Genomic DNA, 9198 nt, shown 5'->3' with positions numbered 1-9198 from the left:
TGAAGATGAAGAAGGGATGATTAGTGACATTGATGATGTAGGTACAAAGTTCTACACTACTGCATATGCAAAAGGGGACCATACTTGCCTATCAAATGCACTTGAGTCTTTTACTGAGGAAATGTATGAAGGAGATTGGTTGATTATTGGTCAATACTTGAGTACTCTGACAAGACAGGAAAATTGGTCTGACTCAGAATTTAAGAGGATCCGCAGAAAAGCATATGGGTATTTTCTAAAGGATGGGTACCTGTGGAAGCATCCTAAGCAGAGGAATGCTATGCCACAGAGAGTCATATGTGATAAAGAGACTCAAGGGAAGCTCATGAAAGAATTCCATGAGAGTCTCTGGGCTGGACATCGAAGTGTGTGGGCCACCTTTACCAAAAATAAAGGAAAGATATTGGTGGAAAGGAATGTACAAGGATATTTCCCAATATGTGGAAACATGCATGGGATGGTATGTCAGATGTACTCAAATGTGCGACATCGTGATGGCTTGCAACCAACCTACCCACCTGCCATGCACTACAAATGGGTAGTGGATCTAGTTACAATGCCTTTGGGAATTTGACAGATGCGGTACATAGCACTTGCAAGAGGAGATTTGGGTGTGCTCTTAGAACAAAGAGTACGGAAACAGTATGCAAATTTCTCTTGGAAGATGTGATTTGCCGGTATGGTTGTGTTGGGAAAATAACAGATGATAGGGGTGAGCTAGATGTTGAAGAAGCAAGGGAATTCTTCTCTAGAATTGGCATCAAACTGTCCCTAACATGTGCTTACAACCCTGAGGGCAATGGTAAAAGTGAGCGAGGACATCAATCATTAAAGCTTCGGCGAGCAGAGAAAGAATGCGAGAGTGGCCAAGGCTGCTACCATATGCTTTGTGGGCTGACCGTACAACTCATAGCTCAGTGTGACAGGATACATGCCTGCAGAATTAATGTATGGTCAGAAGCCAGTAATGCCAGTTGAAGAAGTAGTTCCAACTTGGAATGTATTACCCTGGGTGGAAGGATTGAACAGGGAAGACCTCCTTGCATTGCGAATAAGGCAGCTGGAGAGGAGGCCTGAAGATGTAGAGCTTGCTAAAGCTCGTTTGAAAGATGCAAGGTTGAAAAATAAAGAAAGATTTGATAGAAAACACAGACTCTGGCCAAAACCTATTGAAGAAGGTGATTGGGTCCTAATGTATGATAGTAGCCTTGACAACCAGTTCACTGTTCAAAGAAAGTTTGCAAAAAGATGGTTTGGCCCTTACATTGTCAAGCATGTGCATGGAAATGCCACGTATACCCTGTGCGAGCTTTGATGGAACAGAGATAAAGAATCTGGTAGCAGGCAAAAGGATCAAGATGTTTCAAAGAAGGCATGACAGTGATCCTTTTGATTCACAGGAGACTCAGGATGAGAGGCTTGACAGTGATAGTATGGATATGGTTGAAGAGGAAGAGGATGATCTTCCTGGTAATGTAGAAGATGAAGACGACATCCAGATATATGTGGATCTTGATGATGATTTGGCACATACCAGAGGATGTGCAGGTTTAGAGGGGGTGGATGTCGTGCCATGGCACGTCTATTGTGTGAAACCATGCATATGAGACCATTAAATGCAAATCCAGATGCATGGGATTAAGTGCCATGACTTGAGTCATTATATGATGCCTAAGTACATATGTTCATATTGTAAATGAGGTTCAATAAGACGAGCTGAGGCTGAGCCAGGTCTCGAAGCCTCTGTACATGAGTGATGTATAATGCAAGGATTGGTTTTGAAAGAATGCCTTTTCGAGATATTGTGGGCAGGAGATTCATAACACTATCATTGATAACATTTATGGTACTGATACCATGGATGAAAATGTGCCCATAAACATATACGGCAAGTGCAGCAACATGCACAGTGCAAGGAAGGTGTTCTTGGAAATGCTTTCTCGGGGTGTCATCTCATTGAATGCCATGATTTTTGCGCTTCCTCAGAATGTTGATATCGTGGGGACTGCTCTTGTCAGCATGTGCCCCAAATGTATTGAATTGAAGTTGCCTCGTGTCAATGCCACCTTTTGGCTGTTAAGACCTTATCCAATTTCTCCAAGGCGCCTTGTGCCAGAAAATATCATTTGTCCTGATTGGGCTGCCGATGGACTACCAAAGATAGAGCAAAGTAGTGATTTGCAAAACAGGGTGGAGATCAAAACACCAGAACAGATAGAGCAAATGCGGGAGACATGCAGGGTGGCAAGAGAAGTTTTGGATGCTGCTGCAAGAGCAATCAGGCCAGGAGTAACGACTGATGAGATTGATGAAATCGTTCATAAAGCTACGATTACAGCAGGAGGATATCCCTCACCATTGAATTATTATTTCTTCCCCAAATCATGCTGCACGTCTGTGAACGAGATAATTTGCCATGGAATTCCAGATTCCAGGTGCTTGGAGGAGGGTGACATAGTGAATGTGGATGTGACCGTGTATCTAAATGGATACCATGGAGACCTCAATGAAACATTTTTTGTTGGTAAGGTAGATGAAGCTTGTGAGCAGCTTGTTCGTTGCACGTATGAATGCCTTGAAAAAGCCATTGCAATTGTGAAGCCTGGGGTAAGGTACCGTGAGATTGGTGAAGTAATCAACAGACATGCTTACTTATCTGGGTTTTCTGTGGTCAAATCATATTGTGGGCATGGCGACTACCTCCTCCACCAGGACGATGAAGACAACGGAGGTGGTGTCGTGCATGGGAAGAATATGAAGGCATTTTAGAATATCCGAATTTTAAGCGCAGCGTATTTTCATTTTGGGAAAACGCGATTTTTGGGCTGCAAAAGCGAAAGAAGCCCGGATCCCTTGCGGGGGAAAATGGGGAAAAAACCAGAAAACCAGAGACGAGAGGGAATAGGCAGAAAGGGGAAGGGGAGGAAAAAAACCAGAGGGCCATCTTGCAGATTATATATGTGCTGGGAATTGAATTTCTGTTCAAGCCTTCTAGGGGTTTGAATTAGAGAATAAGCTCCTTCTAATGATTCCATTTCTAAAAATTCCAAGAAAATGAACGAGATTCTGCCTGGCGAGTGAATTCAGGGCATTTTTCAGATCATGGGATTGAAAAATGTGAAGCTTTTGCAAAATTCGGATTTTTCCTTATACAGAGATAAGTTTTTTTTTAACAAATACGATTTCTAAATCGTAAAAGCTTGAGAGGATGGAGATCTGAGTATATAAGTTTTTTTTAAATTCCCTTTTGTAATCTTAAATAACCATGGTTTTGGAGAATTTCTTGGATTTGTGATCTTTGAAAGTTATAAGCAAAAATTCCGGTTTGGAAATTTTAGTGGGCACATGAAGAGAATGAATATGTGTTACATTCAATCTATTGCTTCTTTGTGAGATGATGGAAATTATAAGCAGGTCTTTTCGACAAGTTCAATTTTCATCTTGAAGTTGTGAAGATGGCAACATGCAAAATATGTGATGTGCAAGTTCACATGTATTGGGAACTTGTCAAAGTCTATGTGATGCCAATATGTGACATGTATATGACATTCTGATAAAGGGATAGGAGATCTATGCTTGGATCTGATCATGCTCTTGATACACAATTTATGTGCAATCATCAAGCTGAATTTGGGGATGTATTGAAGTGAATTGGCACATGTAGTACATGTACATGTACATGTACATGTATTGAAGTGAATTGGCACATGTACATGTCATCAAAAATGGAGATGTCTTATGCTCCTTGAAGAGTTATGTGTTTGTGTTTCCTTGCTGGAATTTAAAACTACTCTCACAGCCAGAAGTCTTGCACTTTCCCAGCTATACCGCCCACGTCACGACAACGTGTGTAACTACAATTCAATGGACGAATCGACGTTGCGGGGAAATTCCGTGAGTTAATGCTATTTTTCCTATTTTTTATGTTAAAATCGAGCATTAATGGATTTTTTTACAAAAAAATACCATAAAGTTTATGGTGGATATTTTTGTAGAATGGATTCCCTGAATTTCTAGAATTTTTAGAAATTTTTTTCTAATTTTTAATTGAGCATTTTTATGAAAAAAAATGTATTTTTATACATTTTTGCGGGTTCGCGGGAATGCGATCAAGTTTCTGTCAATTTCTACTAAAATTTAGTAGGGGACAGTGTGTTGATGCATGAATTGCTCTCCCGTGTGCGTGGGGTTCTCTCCGCCTCTCAAATCTGATTTTGCTTTCTCTTTTCCGGGAGAAAATCTCTTTAAAATGATTTTTTAACATTAATCATAATTAATGATAATTATGATTAAGATATGTTAATTAAAAAGTTAATCAAAGGATTAAGTTAATCTTTGATTAACAGAGAAGGGAGGAGGAAAGAGATTGGAAGGAAGAAGAGGGAGAGGAAAGTAGGGAGAAGGAGGAGAGGAGGGAGTTTCTCTCCCTCCCTCCACGATTCTGCGCACAGGCCGGGGGGGGGGGCTGCGCTGCAGCCGGGTGAAAAAAATCGCCCCCCCCTAAAAAATCAAAAGCTTATCAAAGCTTTTACTTATTTTTTTATTATTTTTTTAAAAATAAGTTTTTTTATTAAAAAAAAGCTTTTTGAATTTATTTCAAAAAAAAAGCTTGGAAAAAGCCTTAAAAAATAGAGAAAAATTGGAATTTGAGATTAAAAAATCTCTGAAAATTTTCTGGAAATTTCTTATTGAAAAATTTTGGCTTTTCATCTTCCGGAAAACCTTTGGCTTTTCGTTTTCCCATAACCTTTTGGCTTTCCGAATTCCGGACAAACTTTTGACCTTCCGTATTTCGAAAACCTTTGACCTTTCACATTCCGATTTTTTTTTGGTCTTTTCAGTTTCCCAAAACTTTTGGCTTTCCGTATTCCGGGAAAACCGTTGGAATTTCGAAATTTTTTAACCGTTCGTATTCTAAATACGTTCGAGGTTGATTAAAAATTTCAAAAAAATTCCTAAAAATTAGTGGAAAATTAGACAAAGGTTATTTTAAATTTTGGAAAAATGTGGGATTGGTGTTTGGCAGGTGGTGTGTCCATTCGGGCGCCCGTGACCATTCAAATTCCTTTTAAATTATATTTTTTGACCCAAAAAATTAGAAAAATCCATTAAAATTAAAAATTTTCATTGGATTTGAGAATTGTCGGGCGGAATTGGAAATTTCGTGAACGATGGGATTCTCAAGAAAAATTAGAAATATTCTAAAATTATTTTTAGAAATTCTAAAAATTGGTATTTTTAAAATATCAATGGTATTTTGGCAAATTAAATTTCTAAAAATTTTTCTGGAAAAATATAGGTTTGGAATGCCATAAGATAGGTTTGGTGGACTTCAAAATTATTATATTTTGAGGCCCTGTAAAATTTTAAAAAATTCATGATAATTCTTTTTCTCGAGAATTTAATATTTTTGAGGGTTATTTAATGTTAAAGTACGTTTTCTCGTGCTGTTGACATTAGATAGATGCGGGTTATTCGCATATTATTAATATGATTATACCTCGTATTAATGGATATTTATATTTAGATTAATTCTAAACGATATTTATATTTGGATTAATTCTAAACGATATATTCATGATTTTTTACCATTTTTTTAGCCATTCTTTTTGGACATGTTCCTTAATTTCTTTTGATGGCTATAATTTACGTTCAAAGTGTGTTTCACCTTTGACACTTTTCCATGATAACTTATTTTGCACTTGTTTTTAAAGTGTGGTTTGTGCTTAATTTCTTAAGCCTCTATCATGGGTCAGTTGATCGGTTTATTTTGGTGGATTTTTATTGGATGTTTTCCAAGTTTTATGGACTCATCAGGTTCTGCCTAGATCACTTGTGTCTAGGGGTTTTTTATTGAGTGCTACACACATGTGTTTCACTTTCTTACTTTGGAGTTTTATTTGAACAACATAACGTTCATATACTCCGGATTGATGACACCAATTTTAATGCTTCTTTTGGCATGATTTATGTCCATTAGATGGTATGCATTGATTTTTATGATCAACTACGATTTTTATGGATTTGAGGAGCTTCTATGCTTTTATCCATGGTTTTATAAGGATCTTTCGATCTTTTGAATAAATACATATGCTTTGAAGGTAGCATTTGCCTTCATTTTTTGCACATAATTTTGGAGTATATTTTTGTACTCTTGTACATATTCCAACTCGGATACCTAGTTGCTTATATATCTAGGTGAGTTATTTTTCTACCCTAACTTTATTGTGTTTTGGGTAGTTATCATTAGAAAGGCGCCAATTATTCAATTTCTTTTCTAATGATATACTCAGAAGGATTTATTCCTTGATGTAGTCTCAAGTATATAGAGACAGGTTTAGTATGTGAAAGTCTGGATAAGGCCATCTTATTCCTTTTATACAGGATTTTATTCATATTTCCTAGACGGCATACTAGGGAGTTTCAAATTGTTAAGGTATGTATGGGTGGTATCATGGTGGTATGGGACACTAGTGATCCCTCACATATATTATCTTATGGGATAATTTGGGCTCAAGATTGTTGCTTTGCTTACATCACTTAGCATGTTGACCTCAACATGCAAAGACAATCTTATTTTCTAAATTCACTAGAAGTTATAGTGTGAGCATTCTCTAGATAAACTTCTTTTATCTATAGCCTGCATGTTATGATGAGGGCAATCTCATCGGCATTTTCACTTGTTGAAATCTCTTTCTTTAGAATTCAAACAAGTTTATCTTGTTGTGTTCGGATAAGGAAATTTGGATTCTTCCTTTGTTGGCATTTCTTTCTTTAGTTCCGTTCTTTAGGTGATTTACACAATCAACCTGATAGGTTTACGGATGGACATATATGTCTCATCGTCGAGACGTTGATGACTCTCTATGTTGATATGGGTAACTCGAGACGTCGATTATTCCATATGCAGATGTGGGTATGTCGGGGCGCCGATGAATCCCTGGTTTCTGCTGTTATAATGCCATGCTTTCCTACTTTATTCCGAATGTTTTACAATGAGGAAGTTACTTTGAATGTGAAGTATTCTGATCATCCGCAGTGGTCTGATGCAAACAGAGTGTATGAATCAGATTATAGTGTATATGCTTTGTGCATATGTCTCTAGAAAATCATCATATTGGGAAATATCTTCCAATGATAGAATTTGCCTATAACAGTTCTAAATTTACGGCTATTATTTTTTAGTCCGTGCATACTTATGTATGGGTATTAACCTAGGGCACCTATTGATGTCAGTCTTAAGGACATCAAGCTTGATGCATCGAGGGATTTCTTGCGAGATATGCAGGAAATTTTGACCGAAGCTCGGGATTCTATCAGGAGTGCTCATGATAGGGCACGGTTTTATGCTGATAGGGGACGCTCATCTCGGTCTTTTGAACCAGGAGAGTTGGTTTATTTTAATGTTCCTAAAGATTCTCAGACTTTGTCAATGGGAAAATGCTCGAATTTATCTCCTAGATATTGTGGTCCATTTCGAGTTATGCATCGGATTGGCACGGTTGCGTAAGAACTAAAACTACCTCCAATTGTTAGAGTTCATCCAGTCTTTCATATCAATAGATTGAAAGGGAAACTGGGAGGTGAGGATAACAGAGTTACTCCTCACTTGAAGTTGAAGATTTATCCTATGTTCCACATGAACCTGATATGGTACATGAATTCAGGGAAAGGAAACTTTGTAGTTAACTTATCCTTGAGGTTAAAATTAGGTGGAAAGATAGGGAAATTGAGAATTCAACTTGGGAGTCGGTTGAGATTGTTCAGCGTGCAGTTCTCTTTCTTTTCATTGCAAGAGTGCAATGTTTTGAGAGAGGGGAAGTATGTTATATGTACATTATGTGTGCTATGCTATATACACATTATGTGTGCATATACTAGGAGGCTAACCCACACCTCTGTGCCCAATGCCTTCGTGAAGATGTCAGCTACCTGATCCTTTGTGTGCTGACATATACCAGATCTACATCTCCTGCTAGAACCTTCTCCCTCACAAAGTGATAATCCACCTCAATGTGCTTCATTCTAGCATGATATACTAGGTTACTAGCCAACAGTATGCTGCTCATGTTTTCACAATATAAGACAATTGCCCTATCCACGGGCTCTCCCATATCACCAAGTAGTTTCTGAAACCAAGCTACCTCATAAGCTACCATAACCACACCCCTATACTCTACCTATGTACTCTGGCAAGGCAACTGTTGGCTACTTCTGCTTCAACTCATAGCAGCACTCCCAAACGAGAACATAAAACTACTGGTAGATCTCATGTCTGCCCTATCAACATCTGTGTAGCCATGCAACTGTATCTTTGTAGTACCAGCCTCATAGAAAAGTCCATAATCAACTATGGACTTTATGTACCTGAGGATTCGTCTAGCCGCATCCAAGTGTGGCTTCCTAGAGGCATGCATAAATCGACTCACAAGTCCAACAACATAGCTCAAGTCTGGCCTTGTAATGGTCATGTAGATCAAACTACCCACTATGTGCTTGTATGTAGTGGGGTCCTCCAAAAGCTAACTTGTATATACGGAAAGCTTTGTGTTCTGCTCCAATGGCATTGAAATAGGCTTACAGCATGTCATACCATACTTGGACAACATGTCTAATCCATACTGCCTCTTCAATAGCAAAATGCCACCATGAGGTGATCTCACCACCTCTATGCCCAAGAAATACTGTAGCTCACCCAAATCCTTCATCTCAAACTTTTGCTTTAAAAGCATCCTGACATCATGTATATCTGAATCATTATATCACCAGTGATAATCAAGTCATCCACATAGATGACGATGATCTCTCTATCTATCTTTTTCACATGTAGTGAAAAATTTGCATTGGATATCTGAAATCCAATGGTAACAAGATACTCCTCGATCTTGTTTGACCATGCTCTGGGTGCCTGCTTCAAGCCATACAAGGTTTTACATAACTTGCACACAAAATCTAGATGTGCATCACTCTCATAACCTGGCTTCTGCTGGTGGCTGCATCATGTGCACTTCTTCTTACAAATCACCATGCAAGAAAGCATTCTTTACATCCATTTGATGTAAAGACCAACCCTTTTCTACATCCATAGCAATGATAGCTCTCATGGTTTCCATTATAAGTTTAGGAGCTTACTTGGCGTACACTATGTGGAGTTGAGATCGAGAGGGAGTGTTGAGATATCGAGCTTAACTAGTGCTA

At 38.3% G+C, this 9198-nt stretch overlaps 1 pseudogene; it reads left to right on the top strand.

Annotated features, from left to right (window-relative positions):
• Positions 1–1857: 1857 nt before the first annotated feature.
• On the top strand, positions 1858–2784 carry LOC147604487 (methionine aminopeptidase 1A pseudogene; annotated as a pseudogene).
• Positions 2785–9198: the final 6414 nt, after the last annotated feature.

This window comes from Cibotium barometz, chromosome 61 (assembly GCF_041138505.1).
Source record: "Cibotium barometz isolate CiBa-2024 chromosome 61, ASM4113850v1, whole genome shotgun sequence".
NCBI lineage: Eukaryota > Viridiplantae > Streptophyta > Polypodiopsida > Cyatheales > Cibotiaceae > Cibotium > Cibotium barometz.
This window is presented reverse-complemented; position numbering and strand designations above follow the sequence as displayed.